Consider the following 13,622-nt stretch of genomic DNA (forward strand, 5'->3'; position numbering starts at 1 on the left):
AGCTTTGTGCAGGAATGTGGCTTCCATAGGTACAGTTGGGTGAGAAGTGTTGGGAGCAGGATGGGTGGAAAGGGGAGATAACAAGGAACCATGTGGGGGAGGAGGGCATGGATCTCAACTCAACAATGTTCAATGCTCAGTGTGGGCATTCCTGAGTTTGTTCTAGCTTGCCCACTTGGGAGTTTTTAATATTTATTTTAAAATTTATTTTACTTAATTTTTATGTTTAAGATTGCAGTTTTCAAGCCACGTACATCTGCATTCTCCCCTCCTACCTCTAGGAATCTAAAAAATACATGAGCTATTGATCATGGCCTTAGCTCTGGCAAAATTGGCCAGTAAAGGCAGGCAGGTCACCCTTCTGGGAGTTTTCTAATGCCACCAGCACCCACCACGCATGGTTCCTCTGGAAGTTATTTCACACCTGTTTCTGTTGAGTCCACTGTATTTTTTTTTTTGCAGTTTTTTGGCTGGGACCAGGCTTGAATCTGCCACCCCCAGTATATGGGGCCAGCACCCTACTCCTTGAGGCCCAGGCACCGCCCCACTGTATTTTTTGTTGTTGTTTCATTAAGGTACCTGTTGTTATGGACTATAGGAAGTAGGATATGGGCTTTTAGTTTTCTTTTCTTTTTCTTTTTTTTTTTTTATCTCTAACCAAAGATTTTTGCTTCATCCTGTGCATCATTGCCTTGTTTAATTACTAGTGTGAAGCCCTTACTCCTTTTCTCTGGCCCCCATGTTCATGCCTATCAAGACCAACTTGTCCTAATCCCTTTCTATATTCATGGTGACGTTATAGGATCCACTCTGCATTTGTTGCAGGTAAGGAGGGATAGATCTAGGGATTCTCTTAACAGGATGGAGTTGGACTGGGGCTTTTCATGCCATTTAGGCCTTTGGTAGAAAATTACCTTAACTCCTTGTTTTGATAATTCACCCACTAACTCAATTACTTTAACAGCTTTTAAATAGCCACCCTGTTGATCCTAGAAAATGGGGCTGATCAGTGTGGATTTTGCTTATACCCTTATCTAAGACTAAAGTTAGCTCAAAATAATTGATTTCTTTCCATTTGGGTACAGGATAGGGGTGGGGAGGAGTTAAGGTGGAAAGGAGAGAGAAAGAGGAAGAAGGTACTGAAAAGGCGGATCTAATACTGGATTTCAGTTCCCACTACTGGGAAATGGTTCATTTCCAATTCTGCATTTCAAGAACAAAAAGACTTTCCGATGGTCTTTCTAATTCTTTTTGGATCAGTATGAATCCTTAGCAGCAATTTATGTCTTCCTGTACTTAAAGGGTTAAAATATTTTGGGAAGTGAAATAATCATATTTGAGGATGGTTACAAAGTCAAGACAGAACACTTTAAATATGTCCCCAGAAATAAATCTAAGTCTCACAATCTGTTTATTGACTAACCTGACAGCTTTATTTAACCGTGAGAGTTTACTCATCACTTGGTCCATTCACTCATTCAACAATCACGTTGAAGACTATATTATAATTTTCAATTGTATCTGATTATCATGAAAACACTATGATGTGCTCCCTTAACAGAAATTACTGTTTTAGAGAACAAGAAACTGAGACCCACAGAAGTTGGTCAGTTGTGGAGATTTAACTGGAACCCAGATCTTCAGAGTTCACATTGAATTCTCTTTCAGTTCTACCTTCTTCAATGTAATCGACATTTTAAGATTAAGCACAGTGGCTCATGCCTGTAATTCTAGTGCTTTGGGAAGCCCAACAGGTGGGAGGATTGCTTCAGACTAGGAGTTTGAGACAAGCCTGAGTGACATAGTGAGACCACATCTCTAAAAAGAAGGGAAGGAAGGAAGGAAGGAGCTAGGCATGATGACATTTGTCTGTAGTTCCAGCTACTTGGGAGGCTGAAGTAGTAGGATTGCTTGAGCCCAAGAGTTTGAGGTTGCTGTGAGCTGTAATGACTCCATTGCCATCTACGTTGGGCAACAAGTGAGAACTTCTCTCAAAAACAAAAACAAAACAAAAACCATTTCCTAAGTGAGTACCATGTATTGAACACAGTAACATGGAAATAAAAATGAAGTTTCCCTGTCTTTGTGGAGCTTACAATATATCAGGGAATGGCGGAGATCAAAGCAAGGGTATGGAATGGAGGAAAGCCCATGGGTCCTTGGAGAATGCTGAGAAGACTGGCACAGAGATCTGTGGCAGTAGACAAGACTAGAAAAAAGGGGACAGCCTAAACGATTTGATTTATTTGCCACCACATCCTCCAGTCTTCTTGACATGTCTTCCCACAGTATGGCCATTATTAACATCATTAATCTTTTTCTGTCCCATTGTCTATTGAGCCAGTGCCTCTAAAGGGCAAAGTGGGTCTTAACAATTTGATGTTTAGACATTGAAAGCGGCTGTACTTCAACTAATTGTAAAATTTCCTGGTAGCATTACACGGATACCACTATATCAACTTGTACTTTCCTGGACACAGAAAAGAAATGATTACAAGTCCCAGCAGGTAGACCTAATCCTGGACCATGGTTAACCAGGATACGTGGAAACTGGATGCAGAGCTGGCACCTGGAGATACCACCTGTTAGTTTATTACCCAAAGGTCTGGGCTGCCCAGAGAGCTGAGATGAACTTGGTCTTGGTTGAGGAGGCATCAGGATTAACCAGGTATCCCATGCCTGCTCTGGATAGTGGTGGGTTCTGGAGGCCAGTCTGTGTACATTACCTGAGGTTGTATGATTTGGAGTAGCATGATGCTGGATAACTTGTTTATGGTAGAGTGTAACAGGTACTAAACATTAGAAGATATAGAAATCAGGGTCTTGACTCTCCAAAAAAGGGCTAACGAGAGCTAAGCAGGAGCCTAGGGCCATAGCACCAGTCCAATGAATCTCATCTCACTAGGGAATTGGACATTCTCAGCTGCAAAACTCTGGCCTGTAGGCTGAGACAACATGGTGATGGTGGTGGTAGAGAAAGCTCAAGTTCTTGTTCTGACCCAGAGTCTAGTAGGTCTCTCCATACTGAATATTGGATGTTATGGGAAGGCACATTGAGGTGGCTGGGTTATATACTCTATTCTAATTAATACTGGATTAAATCAAAGAGGTTGGACCTGCCTAGCGAGGAAGTCAATGCCTCACAATGATACATGAGCAGGGTCAGGGAACAGCCTCTAAGAAGAAGACTGAAAGATTTATTGGGTGCAGAATCAGGACATTTGGGGGTCAATTCTGACTCAGGTAACCTAAAACAAGTTTCACAACCTTTCTGGTGTTTTGTTTCCTCAGTTGATTGTGTGCCCGCTGGGGTCAGGGTCCAATATTTTACTCATATTTATTTTAGTGGCATCTATCAGAGTGTCTATTCCACAAAAGACAGTCAATAAACTATGTGCTGTTTGAATGAGTGAATGTGTGATTGAATAGAATGAGCATGAGGAATCACATCAGTGGTTTAAGGGCGAGTAAGTTACTTACTCTCAGCATCTAGATTCTGACACCAATCCCCAGGCCATTCTTTGAGATCAGTGACTCAAAATAATTACAGCTTTGTAATTCTTTGATTTTAAAAAATTGAGAAAGTTTATTTGAATTTTTTTCCTCAGCATTCGCTAACCAAATGTGTTATAAAAATCAAAAACAAATCACTTGTAGCCTCAAACAGATCTTCAGAAAAGTCTATTTACCAGGAAAGCTCATGAGTGGCCTCACAGAGATAGCGTAGAAACCAGGAAACCCTTTGACATTTGCAAATGCTGTGAAACGCCAACAAACAAGATAATCACACTAAGATCAAGGAGGCAGGAAATAGATTAAAAACCTATAGAATTTATTTCATGTCACTATGGTCAATGTGCCCAGAAAGGGTAATATTTTCTTGGGGTGGAGACAAATGTCTCCTAGAATGAAAAGTGTTTTCCAAGAGTTTGTGGACACTTTTCGCTTTTGCTAAAGTTGGAAGTGTCTCCAACTTTAAGTCAAATTTTAAAACTGAATCAAGGGACTAATTGTTTGCATCTAAAACACTTCATCTAGAGCGTTTTGTGTCTTGAGTGTATGCTTGTGAGATAGATAGACAATAGGTAGATATTAAACATTATGGAAGGTAAAAGAATAAGGGAGAAAAAAGCATTCATTAACTACTGTAAGATAGCCAGTGTAAATGTATTTGTAAATTGTGCACTTTTTCTTTCTTCTTCTTTTTTTTTTTTTTTGTAGAGACAGAGTCTCACTTTATTGCCCTTGGTAGAGTGCTGTGGCGTCACACAGCTCACAGCAACCTCCAACTCCTGGGCTTAGGCGATTGTCTTGCCTCAGCCTCCCAAGTAGCTGGGACTACAGGTGCCCGCCACAGTGCCCGGATATTTTTTTGTTGCAGTTTGGCTGGGGCAGGGTTTGAACCTGCCACCTTCGGTATATGGGGCCGGCACCCTACCCACTGAGCCACAGGCACTGCCCTGTGCACTCTTTCATTATATCCAATCTATTTTCTATGAAGAATAGTTTTTAAAAGGTTGTGAATATAATATGTATATCTATTATATACACATATATAATATGCATATATGTGTATATATTTTTGACCTCTTTTCCTTTTACATGATACCATCAATCTTTTTCAATTTGAATTTTTTTGAATTACATATATTGTAATTTACATAGCCATTCTCTTCTATTCATTCTCTCTTTTGCCTCATCCAGTCATGATGGGATAGGTAGGTTGCTGACATTTTTTTGTTAGCTATAATGCTAAGATGCATATATTCATTCAAAGATTTTTTTCCCCCTGCATGTTGAATTATGCCTTGAGGATAGATTCCTAGAAGAGGAATTACTGGGTCAAAGGATATGACTATACTAATGATTCTGTATACATGTGACTAAATAGATCTCTGAAAGCATCATGCTAATAAACATAGTAGGATGAAATCTCATTGCTTTTCAACAAAAGTTATTCAAACGTCAGCTTCCATAGTGACTGTAAGTGTTGGCTCAAAGATCTTACAACCACTTGGCAGTGAGGTGGACAGAAGCAGGAAAAGGTAAGGGGAAGAGGGAAGAGACACTTAAAACTCAAGTGTAGTATTAGAACTGGAAGTCACTGATCACGGACAATTGGTTGGAAATTAATAAAGCAATTTTTTGAAATGTGCATCAGTCTAACAGCAATCCTCAGTTTACTTAAATGAATATGGCAACAAAATAAATGATTTGGGGTGAACTGGTTGATAGGAATGAACCCTATCACTAATTTTCCAGGTGGTCTTTGCAAATCATTTCCCTCTCTGGAACTCTGTCAACTATAGACCTGGTTAGGTTGAAAGATGAGGGTAGAGGCTTTTAGAATTTAGGGTATGGTGTTGTACTCACATAAGGAAGACAAACTCATAGAGTGATGGGGTCTGGTCCCCAGTTTTTCTTTAGACACCCTGAGTTACAACTCTAGTGAGATCCACAGCTCTACTACAGTTATGCAGTGAACAGACACTTCAGGAATCTCTTGGGGATCTTTCAACTTTAGCAATGAATCCTCCAGTCCTATATATTTGAACTGATGGTAAGATCTTTGAAGGCCTTGTTTCCTTGAAGGTTTCCATAAGGAAGTGTTGAACAGGTAGATTGATAAGGAAGCATGAAACATCTGTCCCTATGACGACATTTGCCCTTGGTGCCTTTCTAAGTGTTCTCCTGAGGGTTCTTTATCCAGGTGATGGCATAGAGAAATGAACTAAACTGCTTTCAATTTAGTAAACCAAAAGAATAAATGAAGTGACCTCATTTTCCTGACTCTATTCTAGGAAAATGATTACGTGGGAAGCAGAACCTTTCAGATTTCAAAAGAAACCTTGATTACTTTTTGGAGGTTTCTGGTCTTGGAAAAAAAAAAAAAAGTGATATGCCCTCCCCTATACACACACCACACATACACACACACACACACACACAAACAAACAAATCCAAAACCCCCCCACTTTTTCCAGGTAATAGACTTTTATTTTTAAGAAGAGTTTTAGATTAACTAAAAAATTGAGAGGATAAAGAATAACCTTATATCTAGTTTCTCCTATTATTAACACCATACATTTGTAACAAATAAACATTTATTATTAACTAAAGTCCATCACTGATTAAGATTTGTTTAGGTTTACCTTATATCTTTTTCTGAATTATGATTCCATCTAGGAATCTGGATGACTCCATTAAGGAATCACATTGTCATGATTCCTTAATCTGCCCTTGGCTGGGATAGTTTCTCAACCTTTACTTGTTTATTTTATTTTATCTTAAAATGAGGGTACAAATTTTTAGGTTACATTGTTCTTACTTTCAAGGTAAAGTCCAAGTTATAGTTAAGCCCTTCACCCAACTTTGCTTGTTTTTGATGAGCCTGATGGTTTTGAAGATTACTGGTTTTTTTTTTTTGTAGAATGCCCCCCTACTGGGATTTGTCTCATGTTTTTCTTATGATTAGACTATGGTTGTGGGAGTTAAGACTACAGAGATAGAGAAACATTTTCATCACATCATATTAAGAGTACACAATCTTCACATGAATGATCGTTGTTGATGTTGACCTGATAACCTGGCTGAGAGAGTGTTTGCTGGGTTTTTCTATGTTAAATTACTCTCCTTCACCTCATTCCCATACTGTACTCTTCGGATGGGAGTTACCAGGTACAGCCCACTAGAATAGAGATTTATGCTCCACCTTCTTTGAGAGCAGCATGTCTATATAAATTATTTGGAATTCTTCACAGGGGATACTTGTCTCTTCTCTCCCATTTGTTAACTTGCTGAGCTATTTATGGCAGTGCAGACTCATTAACATTTATTTTATACTTTGGGTTATAATGCAAAACATGATTCTATGGCTTAAACTGTTTCAGTTTTGACTAAAGGGCATCTTCAAGTAGCTCCTGTGTCTTTCTGAAATATACCCCATCAATGTAGTTTCCCTTTTGTTTTTCCAGCCATTTGTTACTTTATGAGACTACAAGATGTTTCATTCTTATTTTGTATATTTGCTGCCCCAGTCCTAGACTCAACCATTTCTCTAGGAGCTTTGGTTCCTGTTACTGAGAAATGATATTTGTTTTTTTTTTTTTTAGATTTTTTTTTTTTTTGGTGGTTTTTTTTTTTTTTGGCCGGGGCTGGGTTTGAACCCGCCACCTCCGGCATATGGGACCAGCGCCCTACTCCTTGAGCCACAGGCGCCGCCCGAGAAATGATATTTGAAACCAAGATCTGGGCACTGGGTGAGCTTGCTCCTTGTCATTACTTCTAGGCCACACGTATTCTAAATAATACATTTTTAACACCTACATACACACAATCACGATACAACTGCATGAGTAGTAAAACAATTATAGATTTGTCAATAATATTAAATCATGGTATTATAGGAGACTGTGGTCCTATGACAGAATCCACATGCCAAACTTTGTACACGATGGTTTTCCGAGGGTAGTGCTGAGATTCAGGAATAACCTCAGTAGAAACAATGTCAAAAGTCTACATTCAAGGCAGGGCGAATACCCTCTTTCCATCATAAGCCATAAAAAAGCACAGTAGATTTAGATCTAGGGCATCAAAATTCTGGATCCAGCTCTGTAAGCAAGGCAGTGTATGTGACAAATGGATTCTGTCTCGGTTTCCATTTTCATTGATATAAAGTTGGTAGTATTAAACAATGGCTGGGGACCCTCCCAGTTCTGGCATAACTTTCAATAGTTTTATATTGAGAAAATGTAATTGGCTCCACCCACCTTTGTACATAGGCCCAATATTCCAGAAAGTCTAAACCAGTGGGGTGATAGGTGGCAAGGTGGTTACTGCTGATAAATACCAGTCATACAACCAAGCCTCAGAAACTCTAGATCTTTCCTAAAGATTGCAGATCAAGAAAGTACCAGAAACACTGATGGAAACAATCTTTTATTGCTTTCAAGTTTTTTCTGATATATCAAGCCTTTTTCTTTCTTACTTTCTCTCTCTCTCTCTTTTTTTTTTTTGGTAAGGGCAAACTCCTCATTTGTTGTTTCCTCTGACTTGAAATAATTATCTTTAATGTAGTGATGGCTGTGTTGCCTCTAAGCTTATTACCAGGAATTTCTTAAGATTTTCTTATCTTTCTTGTGTGTGTGTGCGCAGCGCATGTGTTTGTGAATGTTATGACATAGTTTTCACATCTACATGCATCCCAGTAGCTTAAAAATTACCCAGTGTACAAATGTCATCTCCTCCCTACCATTGACCGGGATGGTTTCCAAAAACAAATAGAAGGAAAAAAACAAAACAAAACAAAACTATAGGGCAGGAAAGACACTCAGGAACTGTCTAGTCTGATTATAAATGCTGGAGAGCAAAAGTACAAGGTCTTAGAACCTGTCTCCTACAACTCTTAACATTTAAAATCTTCAATTGCTTTTTGGACCCATGCAGCAGAATCCTAGACTTTGGTCTACAACTGGTTAAAAATTGATGGAGGTGAGGATTCTGGGACAGCCTTCTTTACCTAGAAGTTTACATTTTAACCCCTTCCCTCAGCTCAGGCACACATAGACGCAGCTCCTTTCCATCTCCCCCACGGAAAAGTTAAGTAATTATGTATTTAGATGTAAAGGTATAGAATTTGGAGCATACAGGCAGCCTGCACATCCTCGGGGTTATCCTTCACACGGTTGTTGAGGGAACGGAGTCCTCACAAGTGGCTTTGCTCAGTGTCCCATAACGCATTCCAGGCAGATCTGTAATTAGAAACCAAGGTTTTTTTTTTTGGCAACAAACTCAGTTTTCTCCTTCTCCCTACACTGTGCCCCCATAGTTACATTTTTGTGTGTGTGTCTCTGAATATACACAGGTTACATAGACACGGACGCGTAGGAAACCTGCACCGAGTGTCTGTAGTCTGACCTCAGGGAACAGTTTAATGACTCGAATTTCAGGCAGCTGAAAGGGTTCTGCGGGTGGAGATTGAAATAAACAAGAAAAGCCACTGTGGAGATGTGAATGGAAAAGTACCAAGTCCTCCCTCCCTCCGCACATTCTTCCGCTCTCCAGCTCTCCCTGCCATCAAGCCAGCTTCAGATAGGCTTCTGCATGGTCAGGTGTACAGAGGGCGGTGTGGAGAAGAAAGAAAAAAAATACAGGCACAACACGCAAATCAAGTTTTTCCACTTCTAGCCTTAGGTAGTAGAGACAGCTAAGTACAGCAGCCAGCAGCCTGGCAGGCGGGTGGGCCAGCCACCCGAGTTTACAAACACTCAAGTGCTTTCCTCCCCTCATTCCTCTCAGAGCCCAGCTGCTGCTTTCCCTCATGCTAAGGTTTTATAGGAAGTGAAAACCCTGCAATTCAAAACAGTGATTGAATGCAATAAATAAACGATTGTGTACCCCACCCCCTCACTTCTCTATTTTAAGCTCCTGATATTTGTCATTTTAAATAAGTGAGAAAAGTGTGGGAAATCAGGGTTTGGGGGGAAAAATCTGAGCCAGGCAGAAAAGTTTTTCTAAGGGGGGGAAAAAATCTCAGAATAATAAAGTCTAAAAAGGCAGCATATGGATCAAAACGATGATACTTCTTTTTTAGAAGGTGGTGGCTAGAAATCATCTTTTTTTTTAATGTCTCAAAACTTTCTACTCAATTTTGTCAAAACATATCAAGAAACTCCTTCCTTTCTCCAAGGATATTATAGGGAGCTTGTTTACAATATTTCTAAATGAAGGATTTGAAATAAAACAAACAGGCAACTTTCAACAAGTTAGATAACATCTCCCATGCCCAATAAAAGTAATGCCCAGTACAGCAGCATGGGTGACAAGCGTAAACAAACCCAAGTGACCACCAAAACTCTGATACTCATCGTGATTCAGAATTATTTCTGAGAACCCGTTTACAGCCTTCACAGAGTCCAAAGCAGCCTTGCCTTCCTCAATTCTGCATGAAAAGAAAATACCCACCTCCAAACCCAAGTTGTCAGGTCACCCTGATCCTCTAAAATGACATAGGACCATCCAACTATGCATACCCATTTTCAGTTGTGTTTCTGGGCTCCTACATGCCTCATGTGAGGGGCCAGCCTGTCCTTTTGAAAGAAGAAACCCCGGAGGAGTTAGTCGAGTGATTATTCCGCAAAATTCCTTTATTTCTAAAATCTCTAACCCTGTGATGTGATACTTCAAAGAACTACTAAAGTACCAGAGGTTCCTGACAAGTGAAACTAACTTCCTGTTTCAAGTCCCCTTAGAAAGAGGACAGGATAGCTTCTATTTACTCAGTGACTGTGATCAGGGACCTATTCCTATGCCTAGTCCACAGGGCAAAGAGGCTGGCCTGGTCATCTATTTTGAGAATTTACAACCAGTAACCACAAAATTATGGGACCAGTTCCTACATAGTACCCCCAAGTCTGCAGCATTCATTCATAAGAACCACTCTTTAGAGGTTCTTAAGGATGATTTAAAATAATTTGAATATATTCAAGCCAGCCCTTTCTTTAATACCATAACAGAGAGATGCTAGAGTGAAGGAGGCCCATGTAATGATGCCACCTGGATACTAAAGGGGGGGGGGGAGATCAAGAATGAGAAAAAGAAGGACATTCTGGAAGAAATGTAATTGTTATAAAATTTGATAAAGTTACTTTCCTAAGAACTAAAAAGAGATTAAAAGGTGGGTGCACAATTTTCGTCACCATTTATTCAGTTGAGAGAAAAAGAGACTCACCTAAAATTAAGTGTCTATCTTTAGAGTATTTTCAATAATCCTCCATCAATAATCCTCCTTCTAATGGGGCTCCTTCTATTCTGGTCAATTTCTTTTGATGTAAACACTGATTCTGCAAAAAGAAGTAGAAAAGTGGGACTCTGGCACTTGGTCCCAGAAATAATGCGCTGAGAAGGTTTGAGGTCCCTGATGATGGAGTTAATTATCTATAAAGGCAGTCCTGGTGGGTTCCCTCGCTCCGTGCGGAGAATTAAAGAGGGCTGGGGTATGAGAATGGTGAATTCCTTCCCAGCCCCCACTCTGGCTGTTTCAACTGACTGAGGGAGCACATTTCCCTTTGCTCTGCAGCGCCCCCATGGGGCTAAGAGTGGAGTAGCAAAGGGAACTCTGGAGGGACAAGCTGTGCATTTAAGGTTGGGTAAGGGTGGGGGGAGTGTATTAGGCAGGATGGCAGCTTTGACCAAAAATAGTGACCAAAATTATCAAAGTCATCCTATCATAGGACCAATAGCAGGGAAAAGTCATAAAATTCACATTCCAAACCATATACTATATCTAAGAAACCCTAAGGCGTAATTGCTCATAAAAGAACAAAAATCACACAAACAAATACACACACAAAAAAATCACTTCAGCAAAGTCGGGGTGTCATTTTGGATCCGATGGGATTAAATTAAAACTCTTTGAAAATAAGGGGGAATAGGACTTTTAAAAAAGCAAATTGTCTGCTTTCTGGCAGAATAAATTCAAACTTGACAATATAATGGGTCTTTGGGGGTAAAATGTTCAACAACAGTGACAGGATTAGGCCTATGTATATTTTTTAAAAATTCTTCACAAGACAGGCTTTTCTGAAGCGGCTGCAGTAATCCATCTGTCAATAAGTATTAAAATATTCAGATTTCACAGGGACAGACACTCCAGCAGATTTCCTAAACTCTAGCCTTTGTGGAAAATAATGAATCCCTATGCACCTTCCCTGGTTTTAAAACTTACAACACAGCCTTTAAAAGGGTGTTTGGCTGTCGGGTGGGGTACGTGGACAATAGCATCTTTAGTAATAAATGAAACTTCTTATGGGACCGTCAGTAAAAGAGATCTACATATCCCAGGAAACAGCCAACAATCTTTCATAGCCCTGTTCACTTCTCCAATATAAACCCAAACTTGGGGTTTAGAGAGGTAGATTATTTTGGGAGATATCTTTACTAGAAATTAATATGTGAAGAGATTTTGCGGAATCTTTAAGCATTCATCTGTAATTTAATGAGTCACTTGAAGGACTCTCTAGCCAAGGCTCAGAACAGCCTGACCTTTGAAAGCTGCTTCTGGTCCAAACATTTTGGGTTAATTCTTGAGGAATCTGAAATATTATTTTCCCCTCACACCCTTCCTTTAAGAGAGAGACATAAAAGAAACAAGAGTCTCCTTCATTCAGGGATGAGTAGGAGAGGAAAAAACCCCAACCAACATTTAATAGGGAAACTGGCAGTTCTGAACAAACAAACTAGGGCCCACAATGAAATGATTCTGCACTGCATTTGCCTTTAAAAAGAGAGAAAGAAATAGAGAAAGATTTCCCTCTTTTCCTCCCCCCTCCCCAACTCAGCTTGAAAGCTAAGAGGACTGTGCTGCGTGCAGCGTAGTTGTAGCACAGTCTGTTCTAAATACACACAGTATCTGTGATACTGGCACGGCAGGCCTTTAGCATTCTCTCCGGCTGATCTATTAAACACAAACTGAAAAGATTTTTTTTTTTTTTACAACGACCTTGAAATAAGCCTGGAAAAAAAAAAAATCAGACCTTAAGAAGAAGCAAAACACAAACATGTATTTGGCTCACAGGATTTTGTAGCACGCACACGTACACATACCCAAGCGCGCACACACACGTTTCTTAAAACAAGAAATTTCCTAAGAGTCAACAATAACAGAAAGAGTAAACCCACCACTTGCTGTCCTGGAAAGAAACAAAACAAACCAAAACAAATCCTTTGAACATTTCTCCCAAGTGTAGGAGAAACTCACTTCAGTAAAAGTCCAAGGGGAAAAACAAAATTGCACCAAAAGAAAAAAAAAGTGAGGGTTAGGATTGTTACATACAACAAAAATTCAAGCTTCTTTCAACAGTACTAGTATTGAAATAATACATCTTCTTTAAAACTCTTGAGAAAAATAGGGAAAGAAAACACACACACAAAGTCCAACCGATGCCGGATTTACGTAACACAACAAACTTGCAAAAGGCAAACATCAGAAGCAAAAATCCGAAAATCAACAAAATACAGCAACCCCAAATCCCAAGTCACCACGCCAAAAAGAAAACAAACCCCAAGACTAAACAAAACCAAAAACCCCGTCCCAAATAAAAATAAAAGCAAAGGAACCCACCGAAAACGGCTTGGCAAGTATTTTTCTCGTGGTGCCTAATATTCTAGCTGGAAAGAACTGTGGTGTTTATTATTTTTTTTCTCTTACTCGCCTCTCTAAACCTACTATATATAACAGATTTTTTCCCCAATGGTTCAAACCTCTTGCTCCCTTTTGTGTATTTCGCTCGAGGAGCTGAGTTTATGGGTAAGAGAGGAGGAATCAGCCCCAGACCCAGGGAAAGCAAAGCGCACTCCCCCTCTTATGTCACGGAATAGCAAATTAGTTCTCAGAATTCCAGAGGCCGAGCTCTGCTACAGCAAAGACGCCGACGTCACAGAAGGGGCGCCCACGTGACGGTGGCGGAGCAGGCCGTACCACGATCACAGGCCCGGGGAGGGAGGGCCTTCTTCTGGGCCCTCAAACGCAGGAAAATAATCTCGAAATCTAAGACTCCTAGACTGTGAGGACCTCGAAATATGTTGGATAATGAAAAAATATTTTGGCTTTGAGGTCTTTTTAT

At 39.9% G+C, this 13,622-nt stretch overlaps 1 long non-coding RNA gene across 1 annotated transcript; it reads right to left on the bottom strand.

Moving 5' to 3' along the window:
• Positions 1-7,975: 7,975 nt before the first annotated feature.
• On the bottom strand, positions 7,976-13,355 carry LOC128567588 (uncharacterized). The gene is made up of 3 exons (XR_008374900.1): positions 13,121-13,355; positions 10,730-10,841; positions 7,976-8,750 (listed from the first exon to the last, which is right to left on the bottom strand). It is a non-coding gene; the product is annotated as an uncharacterized LOC128567588 (long non-coding RNA).
• Between the last annotated feature and the right edge of the window lie 267 nt (positions 13,356-13,622).

Source organism: Nycticebus coucang, chromosome 16 (assembly GCF_027406575.1).
Source record: "Nycticebus coucang isolate mNycCou1 chromosome 16, mNycCou1.pri, whole genome shotgun sequence".
Lineage (NCBI taxonomy): Eukaryota > Metazoa > Chordata > Mammalia > Primates > Lorisidae > Nycticebus > Nycticebus coucang.